The 16,640-nt window shown below is 39.8% G+C and overlaps 1 long non-coding RNA gene across 1 annotated transcript; it reads right to left on the reverse strand.

Annotated features, from left to right (window-relative positions):
• Window positions 1-1,711: 1,711 nt before the first annotated feature.
• LOC121467441 lies at window positions 1,712-2,007 on the reverse strand. Its single transcript, XR_005977499.1, has 3 exons — window positions 1,940-2,007; window positions 1,808-1,891; window positions 1,712-1,748 (listed from the first exon to the last, which is right to left on the reverse strand). It is a non-coding gene; the product is annotated as an uncharacterized LOC121467441 (long non-coding RNA).
• Between the last annotated feature and the right edge of the window lie 14,633 nt (window positions 2,008-16,640).

Here is a 16,640-nt window from a genome sequence, read left to right on the forward strand (position 1 = left end):
AACAGCACCATACACCCCGCAAGCGAACCCGGCCGAGAGGGCAAATAGGACAATAAAGACTATAATAGCTTAATTCTCCGGAACCGGAAAGACACGGTCGGACGACTGGCTTCCCGAAATAGCAATGGCCATCAATAACAACAACACCCATTGTCAAAGGCAGCTACTGGGTTTGCAGCATAGTTAGCACCGAAATACGAAGGCCCATTCAAAGTGACGGGTTCAGTTTCAACAGTTATAGCGACAATAAGACATACGGTGACAGGAAATACACACAGAGCATACATTAACGAACTGAAACCTGTAGTAGATAACGAAGTAGAATAAAGAGATATCTCCCGAACTGATCACAAAAAGCATTTCCTATTTCAGAATGGACAAAAAACTAGAAAGCTCTCTCAAGAAATACAGGGAAAACCTGAAGAACCTAAATCAGCAGCGTCGAGTCATCATACTCGGGTCCGTGGACGTGGCAGGTCCAGCTGGAGACCGAAGACAGACCAGGGCGGCTCCGGTCGCAAGACAGGCACCATCCAGAAATCTAGAAAAATCCAAGTAGATCGTTCCTCTAAACGACCCAGAACACTACGAACCCGAAGTACTCGAACGACGAGACACGACGACATCAAGCAGTGCACAACCGGCCCTTCCGAAGCGGCGACACCAAGCAGTGCATCCAGCCATCGCGCATCGCCAACGCCAAGCAGTGCATCGAGTCAGAGTGCATCGTCAGCATAAAGCAGTGCAACACACGGTCCTTCCGTAGCGCCGATCCCGCACACGAAGCAGTGCGATACTCAACGAGCTGCGATATACTCGACCCTTCCGCAGGGTCGATATCAACAGGCAGTACCACACTCGGCCCTTCAGCAGCGCCGACGCCACTCATCAAGCAGTATCACACTCGATATAATGATAGTTAGAACGTAGTCTTAATCAACCGTAATATTGAAATATAACCATACTATGTAGCGTTCGATTTCTGTTATTCTTTTGGGGAAAGGGAGGTACACCGATCTAAAGAGGAAATACATTTCTGTCTCGAGCCCTGGCCACGGCGAGCTAGAGCTGGAAAATAATCGATGTTTACCTACATCGATGTTTCGATGTTTTTCAGAAAAAAACATCGATGTATCGATACATCGAATTATTTTAAGGTGTTTTTGAAAAAATGTATTTTTCTCCATCACATATTATTAATCAATACCATAAATAAATCAAATTTGTAAAAGGTCTTGATAAATAAATGATTGCACAGTGCTTGACGTCTTGTAAAAAGGCGTACAACCTGGCCTTCTTTTCTTCGTATGCATTTGCCATCGAAACATTTCTTAAGGTCGTACGTGAAGGCAATTCATACCTTGGATCGAGGAGGTTTACAAAATTGCGGAAGCCTTTATTTTCCACCACTGTGAAAGGGCGCAAGTCTGATGTAATATAATAGAACAAGGCACTGTCCAATTGTTGTTTTCGGTTCGACGACTTTTCGTACTTTTTCTCCATAAATGAAAGGACTAACGGCTGTTGTATTTTTGGCAATTCACTAATTGTTAAATTAGGATGAATGTTTTTCAAGTGGCAAGACAAGTTTGTCGTATTGCCACTTGTTTGGTACGTTTTGCCACATTTAATACATTTGGCTGTCCTGCCATCAGCCGATTTGTTAAAAAAGTTCCACACAGAAGACTTCCATTATTTTTCCCGCTTACTTGGGACCGTACTGTCGCTTTCTTCCTCTTGACAGGCAACTATATTGGACAAAAGTTACATTACAAATCATATGATTGTAAATAATAGCTCTAATTACTATTGTTATTCTGCTCTTTCAAAGCCTTCTCCATTTCTGAGCGCCGCCAACACCAATATCAAACTTTCGGAATCAGACTGTAATCTATAATTTATTTACTTAAGTTTCTTACAAAAAACGTGTTCAGCTTACCAAGATTTTTTCCTGCCAAGTAGTGATGGGTAAAGAGGAAACATCGAACATCGATGTTTTGAAACCTCGATGTTTCCCGATTTTCGAAAAACATCGATGTATCGATACATCGCCGATGTTTTTTCCAGCTCGCCGGGCGAGCTATACCGCCTCTCGAAACAGGGTCGTTACTGGTGTCAATTCTCATTTGGACATTGAGTCTTTGTTACACCAGATCCGCCATGTCACGCATTTTTCCAAAATTGAAAAAAGAATAAGAAAAAAAAATGTTTCTTTCTAAGGGACGGGATTGAGTGTCTTGGGAGAACAGCCAGTGTCAAGGGCATCCTTCTGGGACTAGAAGCCGTCAAGGAGCTAAAGGCGCCCTCCAATCTTCAGCACTTGTGAACTATTACTGCAATTTCTTTCCAAATTACTCCTAGTTAGCTTCACCTTTAAATCAACTTCGTAGAATGAACATTCCATTCATGTTTGGCCCTGACCAACAGCAGGCTTTCACAGCATTAAAACGACATATTCTGGACCCTACTGAGCTAGCACACTTCAACGAGGATCTTCCGCTCGTTTTGGCCACTGATGGATCTTCCCTCGGCATTGGTGTAGTTTTATCACACATTCATCCAGATGGCAAGAAAAAGCCAATAGCATTTGCATCAAAGTAGCTGCAGCATCCCGGCAACATAACCACCAAGCGCCACAGCCACGCCGATCGAGCATTCCAATCAGAAGCAGTACTCGACCACGCCAAGGAGTCAATCACTATCAGCGCCCAGATTTTAGAGCGTAAGACTACTAACAATATTTAATTTTAGGGGAGAGATGTGAGTATCGTAAATTCAAAAGAATATGCATCATACTTCTTAAAAGTGATTTTCTGGTATCAGCCCTTCTTATGAAAACTCTGTTCCTATTGCATCAGCTTATAACATGTACACGCACTACACTAACACACTGAAAGCATGTATAAAAGACTGCGAAGGGAGCCGAATAAAATCACTTGCATATTTGACCTCAACCCGATCGTGTCTTCTTATTTCTTCGGAACACAACATAGGTAAATAGTATATGATGATTATAAAGATATCAGGTTTTTAAATTTAGATTTGACTGGGCGTGTAAATTTTGAGGGAAACCTTTGTATCGACCTACGTTTATTAAAACAGAGCTTTAAAACTTGCAAGCAACTGTCAGAAATATAGCGTAAATGCTCAAATATGTATATTCGAAACAAAACATCGTAAACTTTATTCGGTTTGACCAGTGACGAAATAAGTAAATAAAGGAAATAATGAAACAAGGTATGATAAAAGTAACTTACAGCCGATTAACTCCGACGGCGAAATATTTTGGCAGCGGCGATCGTCTAACAAATAGACTTCTTGTACATGTTTATTTAGTTATATGGTCGTCGGTTCTATTTAAAGCATCTAGTTTTGATTCGGCAACTGTTACTTTTGTTAATATTTTATTGACTGCATTTGCGCGTTTAAACTGCGGGATTACACATTTACTGAGCACATCCACATATTATTTATTTCGCCAATTTTTTTTGTTTTTTTACGTTCACTATAAGTTTTCATCGGCTCTCAGCAGCAATATTGATCTCTTTGCCTATAAATTTTCTCTTTAATATCTTTGAACTACAGCAAATTAAGAACTTTTATTATATTTATTACATTTTTTTAGGGAAATTCATACTATGTAAGTTTTTTTTCTAATAAAATTACTGAGAAAACTATAGCAACAACGTGCATTAGTTTTATGTGAGGTAGTGTTAGGATATGTAGCAACAGCTCCTGCTGATTCTGCTGCCGCTGCTGCTCTGCAATGGACAGCTTGTTGGCCTGTTTAAGCTTCTGTATAGCTGCTGTGGATAGCCCAGCTGTTGCTGCACCTGCTCTGCTCTATTTCAACTGGCTTTTGGGCTTATTTGGGCTGCTGGGTAGCGGCTGATCGTACTACCGCCGTTGCTGCACCTGCTGGACTGGCTGTTGGGCCTATTTAGGCTGCTGTGTAGCGGTTGATCGTGCTACGGCTGTTGGTCAGCGCTACTAGCTATGGCCACTAGGCAGTGTTGTAAGCCAGTGCGGTGGGCGCGGTCTCAGGAGGAATATGGTTGTGCTGAGCCAGCATCTCAAATGGCCTCTGGTAGTTCACTGTATTTAGCCACCGTTAAACGCGTGTTGCGTTATGCGAAAGATTTCTTTAAAAAAAATTAAATTGAAGCACGTTACCAGTACGGCAGAGTTCGGGTTCCCGCGTTAGAGGGCGCCACCTGATCATGATGTGTAATTTTATCTAGTTTTTCCAAGGCGTGGGCATTCGGATATGAATCCCTGTGCGCTAAATCAATTCTTTGACCAATACTCCCGTCCGTAACTGTCTTAATAGATTATAAATTTATCTGGGGAGGATCCCGGGTTGACTGAGACGCCGACCCTACAAGGTCTAAGAACATAGTTAGCATGCTTAGTGGTTTTGCACACTGCACAATTATTGATTTAACATCAATAACTAACTTTGGCCAAAAATAGTGTTGTCTAATCCTTTCTAGTGTCTTATTAATCGTGAGCTTTTTGTAGGGCAACCGGGATTAGTTCATTCGGCAGCCATAGTTCCACACCATATCAACCGCTAATCTTTCAGCCGACGCATGCTGTGTCCTTCTATAAATTCAATCCTTCACGACTTTGACCTCCGGAAACTGCTTTTTAGCTTGCATTAGCTTTGCTCTTAGTTCTTGATATTGTTTTGATTTAAATTGTGGTGAGCAGAGATCTATGCAGTTTTCAATTTCTAAATTGATAATAGATAAATCCTCGGTAAACGTCCGTGATACTGCATCTACGTTCCTAATACCCTTTCTGTGCTGAATGCTGCCTATCTCGCTAAGCGGCTACTTAGATGGGATTGCGACATCAGCCACTTTAGTGAAGCGTGATCGGTTATTACCGTAATTTTTTTATACTCAGAATAGCTTCGCTGACTATCATTAAGTTTTCGTGACATAAAGGCTATTGGACTTTCATCTTCTTCTTGGTTAATTTGCATTAAAACTCCCCCAACTCCCGTGTGACTAGCAGCAATGTATATAAAATGGCTGTGAATAATCTGGCATATGCAGAACAGGAGCTTTAAACATTGCTGATTTTAGGTCCTAAAATGCTTGCTCCGCTGCACCACGTAAATGTTTTTTTTGTCTTTTTTAAGGAATCTGTAAGCGGAGAAGTTATTGAGTCATAATTAAATCGACGGAAATTTTCCAGTCCGCAAGCGTTCGGATTGCGCAAAGTAAACCTCGGAAACGAAATACGGAAGCTTGTCCGACGTGAATGGGCACGCGTGCAGCTTTGGCATCCGCGTTGCGTAGAGAAAACAAATCTCGGAAACGCAACTCAGAAGCCCACTGACCCAAAAAGCCCCACTGTGAAACTCACTAAATTTTATTAGCCTGTCCCTAACCTGGACGTGAGTAGAAAAGGCCGGCGATAGTTTCCCGTGCATTTCTGTGGTCTGGTAAGCGTTCGTATTGCGTAGAGAAAACAAACCTCGGAAACGCAACGAGAACTTGAACGACCTGGAGTAGCACGTGGGTAGCTTTGATGTCCGCGTTGCGTAGAGAAAACAAACCTCGGAAACGCAATACGGCAACCTGGCCAACCTGAAAAGCACTCCGCGAAGTTCACTAAATGTTATTGCCGGTACTTGGGGGTTTAATTTCACAAATTTATATTTCTTTTATTCACTCTTTTATTCTCCCTAACCTTCGGACTGAGTATTGTCTGTCTCTGATCTCTGCTTCTTATCGTACTTCGGTGCTTGGTCTAATGTCGCCGCCCGCTGGTTCCTTCTGCTGTTTTCCTGTTGGTCCGTTCAGATCGGCTGCCGCAAAAGAAAAGAGAGCGATCTCAGCTGATCGCTGTTCCACGTCGACACGCTTTTTGCGCTTTACAGCACGCTCGCGCCGTTAATAGCACTAAGCTTGCCTTTAACAGCACGCTTTGCGCTTAACAGCACGCTCGCTCGTTAACGGGTGATTGCGATAATTTATCGATACTATCGACATTCGACCCGACTGGCCAGCTGACCGATCTTGCTGATCAACACTAGCAACCCCGAGCGCTTATATTTGAAACTAGGATAATTTGGTTTTAAGTTTAAATCTATATAGTGAGACCTTCAATGCCTGGAACATAATAATACCTTAAATGGCTTAGATGCTGGGTTTCAAGTGGGGAAGATGTGAGGCGCCTTATGCGGTCTCACACTAAACTACCACAAAATTGTTTTAACGACTGCTTTGACTGCTTTCTTTAATGGCTCATTCTTCACAACGTCCATGGCTATGGTCCCGTGACCGACAATGAGGCCTAAATAATGAACTTCAGGTACACAAAACCTACTTTTTTGAACGTTTATGGTAACCCCTGCTTTTTCCCAATGCTTCTGCACCTTTATGTGCCGCTCAAAAGTGTCATAAATTATAAGGAGGTCATGCAGATAAATGAATACCTCATTTCGAAGGTAGGCTGGAATTATGCGATCCATGAACTTAGAGATTGAAGATGGGGCATTCGTAAGGTCGAAAAGCATGACTTTAAATTGATATATGATAAAGGTCTCCCGGGAACTGTAAAGGCGGTGTTGTCTTTAGAATCAATGTCGAGTGGTATTTGCCAATACGCATCTTTAAGGTCGAGGCTAGTGATGAACTCAGTCTTTGCTAGGCGACTTAAGATACCCTCTATTAGTGGCATAGGATAAGCATCCTTTCGTGTCACCTCATTGACTTTACGACGATCTATACAGAGGCGCACTTTGCCGAGGTTTCTTACAATCACCACTGGCAAGACAACGAACTATTGGATACTTCAATAACTCCAAGGCCAATCATACGATCTATTTACTCATACATAAGTTTTTCGATAGCACGGGAAACTGGATAAAGTCATTGTTTAATGCGCTTTGTGCTCCGATAAATTACCTTGCGAAACAGCAACAGCTTCTTCTACGCTAGCAATACCGTCTCGGACTGACAATCCAGAAGGTAACATATCAAATGCAGTCCAAAAGTCAATGCCTAAATATAACGACTGAACAAGTGACGGAACGATCTACAAATTCAGGCGCTTTGCTGTCTCTCGAAAAGTGACATCTACATTAAGTTTACCAATTATAATCTGTGACTTATCATCTGCCGTGCGCACATTTGAGGACATTTGCTTAAAATTTACATTTTGATAGGACAGTTCGTTGCCAAAGCCGCGATAGCCGTGAGAGAGAAATAGACGCACTTTTGTGAAGCTCCGCTTTAAACACCGAAAAACACCTTAAACTCGGCTTAAATAAATTAAAAACTGCCTACGGCAGCAGCATAAATAAGAGTATAACACATTAAAGTTCTTGTTGCCCGGAATAAATCGGTTTTAAGCAGTAAATCGCTTCTTAATAAATCCACAATTTTAAGTGCAACAACAAACCAATAAAGAAACAGTGCATAGCAAAACACAAGAGCAAAACACTCAACCCTCTCGTCACCAACACAATAATGTCTTCAGCAGCAAAGCGACTTAGGAAGGAAACTCACTCCGATCTGAAGGGAGCCCGTGACTCCGATGTTCAACTGCTTCACACGATCGACCTCAGATTTTCCGAGCTAATGGAAAGTCTTGCAGGGGAGATCCGTGATGGCGAGGCACGTATAACCGGCACTCTGGAAGACAAATTTAAGTTAATAGCAGCTGACTGCAACAAACTTTCACTGAGAGTCACTCAATTGGAGAGCGAGGTGAGAGAGATGGGGATGCTGAGGCAGCAGGTCCAGGAGCTGGAGGCGAAACTGTCCAAAAACTGCCAGGATCAGCGCGTTGACGAGTTGGAGGCAAAGTGGGTGGCCTCCTGCAACGCACAGGCGGCGTCTGAAGTCACCTGTGACTTGCGTTGGCATGGGGTCCCACAAGTCCAGGGGGAAAATGTGAAAGCACTTTTTCACGCACTGTGCTTCTCTCTCAAACCGACCCCGCCGCCTAAAGAACGTACGATTTTTCGAATGCGTCCGCGGAAATCGACCCGTACAGTAGTGGATCCAATTATTATTTTTAAAATGGAACACGTGCACGATAAGGCGAAACTGCTGTGTGCGATTGGGGCATACCGAAAAGAAAACAAAACGCAACTGAGCTTAAAGCTCATCGGCTTAGACTCGCCAGCGTTTATATTTATAAACGAACAGCTGACCAAATCAAAATATGAAATTTTCAAGCGGGCGATGCATCTCAAGAGGCTGAAGCGCCTAAAAGCTGTTTTCTCCCGCCGTGGAGATATTTTCGTAAAGGAGAAAAAGGGAGGGGAGGTCATTTGCGTGCAAAGACTGGGCGAACTGGCTCAAATGGAGATTTGCACGAACGATTAGCGGCGCTGGAAGCTGCTAGTTCTGGGACATTAAATGATAATTCATTCCGCACATAAGAGGCGCCTATATTTATATTCCATTGTTGTGAAATTATCAGTAGTTTTATTATATTTATTTAGGATTAGTATCAGTCGTATTTATAGACTGCGAGCGCAGCTAAAACGTAAGGGACACAAATAGACAAAAACAATGTTACACTCTTAGTTTTACTGGACTATAATAAGGCCTTCGATACAGTAAACCATAATGTCCTTTGTGCAAAACTACGTAATATGTTTATGTTTTCTAAAACTTCTGTCAAACTTGTGTCTTCGTACCTACAAAATCGTCGTCAGTCTGTTGTACTGTCTAGCGTTTCGTCTTCATATGAAACTGTTAATCGTGGTGTACCCCAAGGGTCTGTGCTTGGTCCCTTATTGTTTACCTTATATGTAAATGACCTTCCCAATGCGTTATCTGAATGTAATGTAATGTAATGTACACTTGTATGCTGATGATTTCCAAATGTATGTGAGTCGTCCTTTAAACAGAATAAATGAATGTATAAATGTTTGTAACAGAGAGCTTGAACGTGTAAATGAGTGGGCCGGCAACAATGGACTTGGGATCAACCCATCAAAATCAAAATGTCTTGTCATAAGTAAAAGAAAGATAATTTTTAACAATTTGCAGCCACTGAGTATGAATAGCACGCCACTTGAGTACGTTGATACAGCTGTAAACTTAGGTTTTACATTCAACAGAACTCTTACCTGGAGGGATCATATTACAATGTCTGTAGGGAAAACATATGGCATAATAAGGACATTATCCGTAACTTAAAATTGCCTACCCACCCATATACGTTTACTAATAGCTAAAACCTGCATTGTTCCAGCGCTATTATATGGAGTAGAAGTTTTTTCAAACTGTGACACTCCAGTAAGAACAAAATTAAAGTTCTATTTAATTGCATAGCCAGGTATATATTCAACCAACCACATAGAGGTCACGTATCCGAATTTTCGCTGAAAATATTCGATGTCTCGCTAAATGAATGGATAAAGATGCGAAACTTAATTTTTCTGCATAAAATTATTTTCCAAAAAGATTTTATTTTCTTTTCGAAAAACTTCAATTTACATCCTCTAGAAGAGCAAACAATCTTACTTGCATAAGACCTAGATCATTGACATCCGAAAGACAATTTTTAATTAATGCTATTCGATCATGGAATCAGCTCCCAAACCATCTTAAAAATATTAGCAGTGCCACGCAATTCAATATAAAATTATTCACACACCTTAAAAACACTATTACGTAAATTAAAGTAAAAATAGAAGGCGACTCAGGTTAGTTTTTATGAAAATAAGTTTAAAGTATAATGTAACAATGAAATATTTGGAAACTCTTAGTGACTAGCGCATTAACTTATAAGTTCCAAATTGAAATTTAATAATAAATACAAATAAATAAAATAAAAAGTTTCCTCCTATACAACAAACTTATCATCTGTTTCCCAAAAATAGTGACTTCGACATAGGGACGTACATCGCGACCTACTATGGCTGAGATTAAGGTCTGTTTTTCATTTCTAATTTTCCTATAGTATTCACTGTTTCGCAAAAAGTTTTGGTACTGGCAGGTTTGTTTTAATCCAGTACATTTCGTACAGGATGGTTTATAAGTGTTAAGCTGACCACAGCCGTAGCAAAACATCTGCCGTTCGCAAAGACAATCTTGGTATCGATGGCCTTTCGCTAGACAGTTCCAGCAAGTCAAATTAATTGCTGCTCTCTCAAGACTCTCGTCTTCATCGCTGAAAACCTATTCGCAATCGCCATGTGTCTCTACAGCGTGAATTGTACGCCGCGACGTACAGGAGATTGTGCCTTTTGCGATATAGGTTTATTCTTTGTCAAGCTCAGCATAAATACCTCACTAGTTCTAACTAAGTGACGTAGATGAGGCAGCAAATTAGCCCGTAAAGTTTCCAACAATGCTAGGTCCAACAATGGAACCGAAAGCTTATCTGCCAACAATGCGATCGACTCATAGAATTCATCCAAAGATGGGTTTTCCCTCTGCTTACGTCAATCTATTTCTTAGCGAAAGATGAGACCCGTAAGTTCATCCTTAAATTGAGCCCTCATATCGGCATGCAAATCAACCAACTGAAATGATCCAGTACCCTGACTTATTTGAACGCTTTTGTGATAGCGCCAAAAACATTCATTAGCACTTACGTTTTATATATTGCTTATATAGCGAGATATTACCATTTAGAGTTTGAAAGGTAAGGGCTTCAAGTCGATAAAAATTCAGAGATGAATTACCTGCTACAGGCCTACTTTTAATTGGAAGGAAGGAGGATGAATTCCTGTAGCCGAAGAATGTCTTGCTGCAGGGAAGTTCCCTCTTTCCTGAAGTTGATCATCACTCTCTTTTAGCCTATTACCAGCATCTGTGGCTTGCTTTTGGTTCTCCAAAAGAGTTAACATTCGCTGGAACCCAGCGCTGATAGTTTCTGCTAAAGCACCCGTTCGAACGGGAATGCGTTCTTTTATTAGATTCCCTAACGGCTTGCTGTAACTCTTCCATGTTATAGTCGTCTGTAATAGGACTTCCTGTTAGTTCCTTGCTCAAATCAATCTGAGACCTACCCAGTGCACTCGATGGTCTACTTGGACTTTCACTACCGAACTTTAAATCTGCTTTACACACAGGAAAATTTATGAGATTTATGAGATTATGAATTGTGTTAAAACAAACTCGATGAAAAGTATGACCACAGTTAGCTTTTAATAACTGAGCAGCGTATTCAATTCCTCTTAGACAAATAAAGCAGTCACCGTTTGCAGTGACGGAATATAATAATCATTAATTTTTTCTTATAATTAATCAAAAAGATAACTCACTATTTCAAAAGTTTTTTTCTTTTAAATTACAAATAATTTCAGAACAATCAGAACAATCTTCGTGTCTAGTAATCATAATTGTTTAAGCATTGTGTATCAAGAGTAAGCAACAAAAATTCAATTTAACTATTGCAGGCATTCCAACCTTCGTACAAATTTGTGATCCATAACTTTTAGAGCTACTATATAAACCTTCTACTCTGGCACACCTCTGTTACGATTTTTACTTGTTTGCAACCTGCAATAACTAAATTGAAAAAAAAAAAAAAAAAAAAAACATTTCAAAGCGGTACTGCCACTAATATCCATCTAGATTCAAGTTTATAGTCCTGGCAAGAGATCAGTGCATATCTTAAAGCAGCATTTTGGAAACCCCAAGCACCTTTCGAGAATATTGTAAGTAACGATAGAACCCTTTTTATGAAAGTGTATCTAATCCTTTTGAACTTCAAGAGCCTATCATAGTTTTATTTTGCTGCAAATAGTTTTTTTTTTGGGTTAAAAAAGGTAAAGAAAAGTAATAATTCTGACCATATTTTAAGTCTCCAGTGGTTCGCACTGTTTGATGAAGTTGTAGAAATCAATTAAAATTCGCATACTATTTATTTGGGGACTTTGGTAAGCTAGAGAAAAAAAAGTAAAAGGGTTGAAGAAAGGAAAAGAATACGAAAACATAACAAAAACGTGAGAGCTAGAATTACCAAAACATCACTCCTTTTACTACGCCTACCATGATCCTAGTTGTCCACCATTTTCTCTTCAGTATCCATTGGAATGACTACCAATCACCTTTTTAAATGACACCTGACTTCCATGATCCGCAGATAAGGAGAAACTTTGTTAAAATTATTTCTTTTATTACAAATAATAAATACAAGCTAACCCTTTCATATTGGCTGAGATATTTTTTTGTTGTTTCAAATACTCTTATTCTCTATCAACTTTGTTTATTTGTATATTATTTCAACTTTAGAAAAATAAACGGTTTTCATACATACTTTCATATTTATGGTTTTAAATTGCTAAACAATACTATAATGAATTTTTAAATATAGGTAGATTTTATTTCTAGAAAAAGTTCTCTATCATTTCGATTTCATTTATTTCTTTTTTCTTTATTATTGTGTGTAAAAAAAAAAATAATTTGAAAATTAATTTAATTTTAATTTTTAATTTTTTTCTTGTCGAAAATGGCAAAAATTTCAATGTTACTGAAAGAGAATGGGATTAATATATACAAATTACTATATATAAATTTATATAAAAAAAATAAAACATCTAGTTAAATAGTATATGATCATTGTAAAGATTTCAGGTTTTTAAATTTACAAATGACTGCACGTGTAAATCTTGAGGGAAACCTTTGTATCGGCCCTCGTTTATTTAAACAGATTTTTAGAACTTGCAAGCAACGGTCAGAAATACAGCGTAAATGCTCAAACAAGCATCGTAAACTTTATTCGGTTTGACCAGTGACGAAATAACTAAATAAAGGAAATAATGAAACAAGGTATGATAAAAGTAACTTACAGTCCATTTACTCCGGCCGCGAAAGATCTTTGGCTTCGGATCGTCTGACAAATAGACTTCTTGTACATGTTTATTTAGTTATATGGTCGTCGGTTCTATTTAAAGCATCTAGTTTTGATTCGGTAACTGTTACTTTTGTTAATATTTTATTGACTGCATTTGCGCGTTTAAACTGCGGGATTACACATTTACTGAGCACATCCACATATTATTTATTTCGCCAATTTTTTTTGTTTTTTTACGTTCACTATAAGTTTTCATCGGCTCTCAGCAGCAATATTGATCTCTTTGCCTATAAATTTTCTCTTTAATATCTTTTAACTACAGCAAATTAAGAACTTTTATTATATTTATTACATTTTTTTAGGGAAATTCATACTATGTAAGTTTTTTTTCTAATAAAATTACTGAGAAAACTATAGCAACAACGTGCATTAGTTTTATGTGAGGTAGGGTTAGGATGAGTAGCAACAGCTCCTGCTGATTCTGCTGCGGCTGCTGCTCTGCAATGGACAGCTTGTTGGCCTGTTTAAGCTTCTGTATAGCTGCTGTGGATAGCCCAGCTGTTGCTGCACCTGCTCTGCTCTATTTCAACTGGCTTTTGGGCTTATTTGGGCTGCTGGGTAGCGGCTGATCGTACTACCGCCGTTGCTGCACCTGCTGGACTGGCTGTTGGGCATATTAAGGCTGCTGTGTAGCGGTTGATCGTGCTACGGCTGTTGGTCAGCGCTACTAGCTATGGCCACTAGGCAGTGTTGTAAGCCAGTGCGGTGGGCGCGGTCTCAGGAGGAATATGGTTGTGCTGAGCCAGCATCTCAAATGGCCTCTGGTAGTTCACTGTATTTAGCCACCGTTAAACGCGTGTTGCGTTATGCGAAAGATTTCTTTAAAAAAAATTAAATTGAAGCACGTTACCAGTACGGCAGAGTTCGGGTTCCCGCGTTAGAGGGCGCCACCTGATCATGATGTGTAATTTTATCTAGTTTTTCCAAGGCGTGGGCATTCGGATATGAATCCCTGTGCGCTAAATCAATCCCTTTGACCAATACTCCCGTCCGTAACTGTCTCAATAGATTACAAATTAAGTTTCCCTTTAGCGATTATTTCGAAGAACAGATCAGCGCCAATTAAAAGATCAATTCGTTGTGACTGGTTGAAGTTAGGGTCAGCTAGCGAAATGTTTTGTGGCATCCTCCATCTTGTAGTATTTATATTGAAATTTGGCTGGTAGTCAGTGCTACTATGGGTTACAACAGCTGCGAATGGCGCACGATAGCTTGCATCCCGCGATTGCGCCAGAATATCGACTGCCTTATCAGAGTTCATGGAAGATTCCCCTATCCCAGAAATTAGTGTGTGCGATTGTCTAAGTTTCAAATTAAGTTTTCTAGCTAGGCGAGTAGTAATAAAGTTTAACTGAGAAGCTGAATCTAATATTGATCGGCAATGCATAAATGCACCAACTCTATTTTTTAAGTAGATTATAGCAGTTGGAAGCAGCACGTTATTCATTCGCATTGTATTTAAGGTTTGTGGCGGAGAGTGCGTTAAATGGTGATTAGTTTGTGATAAAGGAGATGAGCATGACACTAGTGATGATGAAATAGATGGGTCGGATGATGGAGATGAAACTGAGGTCGATGGTATGGATGACTCTGGGATAATGTGCAGTAATGAATGGTGCTTCATGCGACAATGTTTACAATGAGTTGACCTACATTGCTGCAAGCTATGGCCTTTGCGTAAACAGTTGAGGCAAGGGGCATATTCTTTGCTTCCCTATATCGAAGATTGGGAGTCAAGCTTAAAAATCGGGAGCATTTTGGCAAATAATGAACTCTATAATCGCAAAATAGGCAAATTGGATGTTTTGAGTCAGTAGCAGACGTAATCAGTGCACTTGGATTATATCTATGCTATGCATGCCACCTGATGGTGTGGTGTTTGAATTACCACAGCTTGGTCCAAGTTTTCCATCATCCGGCACCTCTTCTCCAAAAACGACTTCATAGCATCCCAGGTAGATAGCTCAGAGATTAACAAATCATCTTCCCATTTTTCACGGATCTCCCGAAGACCCTTAGCTGATCCCTTCTCGACACCTTTTAAACCAAATATTGCCTGAAAGTGTAAAACTTTATTATCAAATCGATTAATAAGTAAATTTAAAGCCTTTTCATAATTTTCATTTGAGGGCTCGAGCGATCGTATGGTTTCCAAAGCCACGCCGCCTAAAGAGGACCTCAAATATTGTAATTTTTCAATATCACTTAGCTCGTCATTATTTCCAATGACCGTGGTAAAAGTTGCAATAAAGTCCGGCCATTCTTAGCACGATCCTTGAAAACGAGCAATCTCTAGATTTGGCAATCGAGGTTTTCTAAATCTGAAAGAAAGATCCGCATTGTTTATAATATCAAAGGATGTAGAATTGGCAGCTGTGGAACCCGGCAAATGCAGCTTGCGAAGAGCTGCTCGGGCCCGATTTAGTTTCGCCTTTAAATCCATTAAGATTGCGGAAAATTCAAACCGCGTATCTTTACTAATCTCCGAAAAGTCCAGTTTTTCCAGCGAAGTCTGTGCAGAATCGAATTCCAAGTTCATAGAGTTCACCCATACCAGCCGCGCGAGGACATCAGATTCATCAACCTGCTCAGTAGCTCCAGCAGTTAAGTAACTGCCGCAAAACGGAACGCACTTTGGCTCGGTAAAACTCGATGTCACTGGGAGCATCATTTTGAGGCCAATCGCGTCTCCTGGGTTAACCATTTTTTAATTGTCTGACCGGATTCAGAGGGCAGGGAACACCCTATGCCTATTGCCGCGCAAATTTTAATGCACCGAGCGTCGCCAACAACGTAACGGAAACTTTGACTTTGTTTTTGTTCTTTTTACCGACATTTTTGCCTAGCAACAGCGCATTGACTTGGCAAAGTAATGTATGTGACCATACACATACACGGCTATTTACACATATATGTATGCAATATACGCGTTTAACAACAATTAATTGCGTTTCCTTTTATGTTTAATGTTTGCAGAACAACACAGTTTTGCTTCTTTCACAGCGCGAAAATGCTCAAAAAAAAAAACAAACGGCCGGCCGGCAGCGCGCCCATAAAGTGTTCGTGTGTTTGTGACTGAGATGCAGCAAACGACAGCGAAAATAGGTTATTGCTTAAACGATATTAAACAATGTTAACAACCAACATGCAGACTCCAACTAAACGAATATCACGTCGGGGTCACCAAAATGTTTATGGGGAAAAGAACCAAAATGCCACCCTTTAGTTTAGAAATATAAATTAAACGCACGATAGTTTCAATTGAAATTATTTCATGTTTTTATTAGCTGTGCTTTGAGTTGCAGCGATTTTTATAACTGACTTGCCGAAAGCTTGACTTCAAATTTGTGTACATGTTTTCGCTGTAGCTCAGCTAAATAGATAACACGACAAAATGTAGCGAGATAGGAAAAACGAAGAACAAAGCATAACAGCCCTGCGTGTGCAGCGCACACCTATGAAGATTTGACTAGGTGCTGGCGGTCTGCTCTAAACACCTTCATTATTTGTCACTGGACCGTAATTAATCGGTCAACGATTAAGAAGTTCTTCTTGACCCAAAATTTAAATTCCAATATCTCAGACGCCGAGTCACAAATTTGGGTATAACTCCGAAAATAGTTCGAAATTTCAAAAACCCTTTTAGGATTGTATTTTTACAAGTAGCAAAATTCAAAATATGTAAAAAATAGATTTTTTTTAAATTTCTAGACCAGAAGTATTTATTTAATCGAATGCATAATTCTTCGTCACAAAATTAAATTCCAGAAATGTAGTTGTTAAAATTTAGATCATCA

This window comes from Drosophila elegans, unplaced genomic scaffold, assembly GCF_018152505.1.
Source record: "Drosophila elegans isolate 14027-0461.03 unplaced genomic scaffold, ASM1815250v1 contig_397, whole genome shotgun sequence".
Taxonomy (NCBI): Eukaryota; Metazoa; Arthropoda; class Insecta; order Diptera; family Drosophilidae; genus Drosophila; species Drosophila elegans.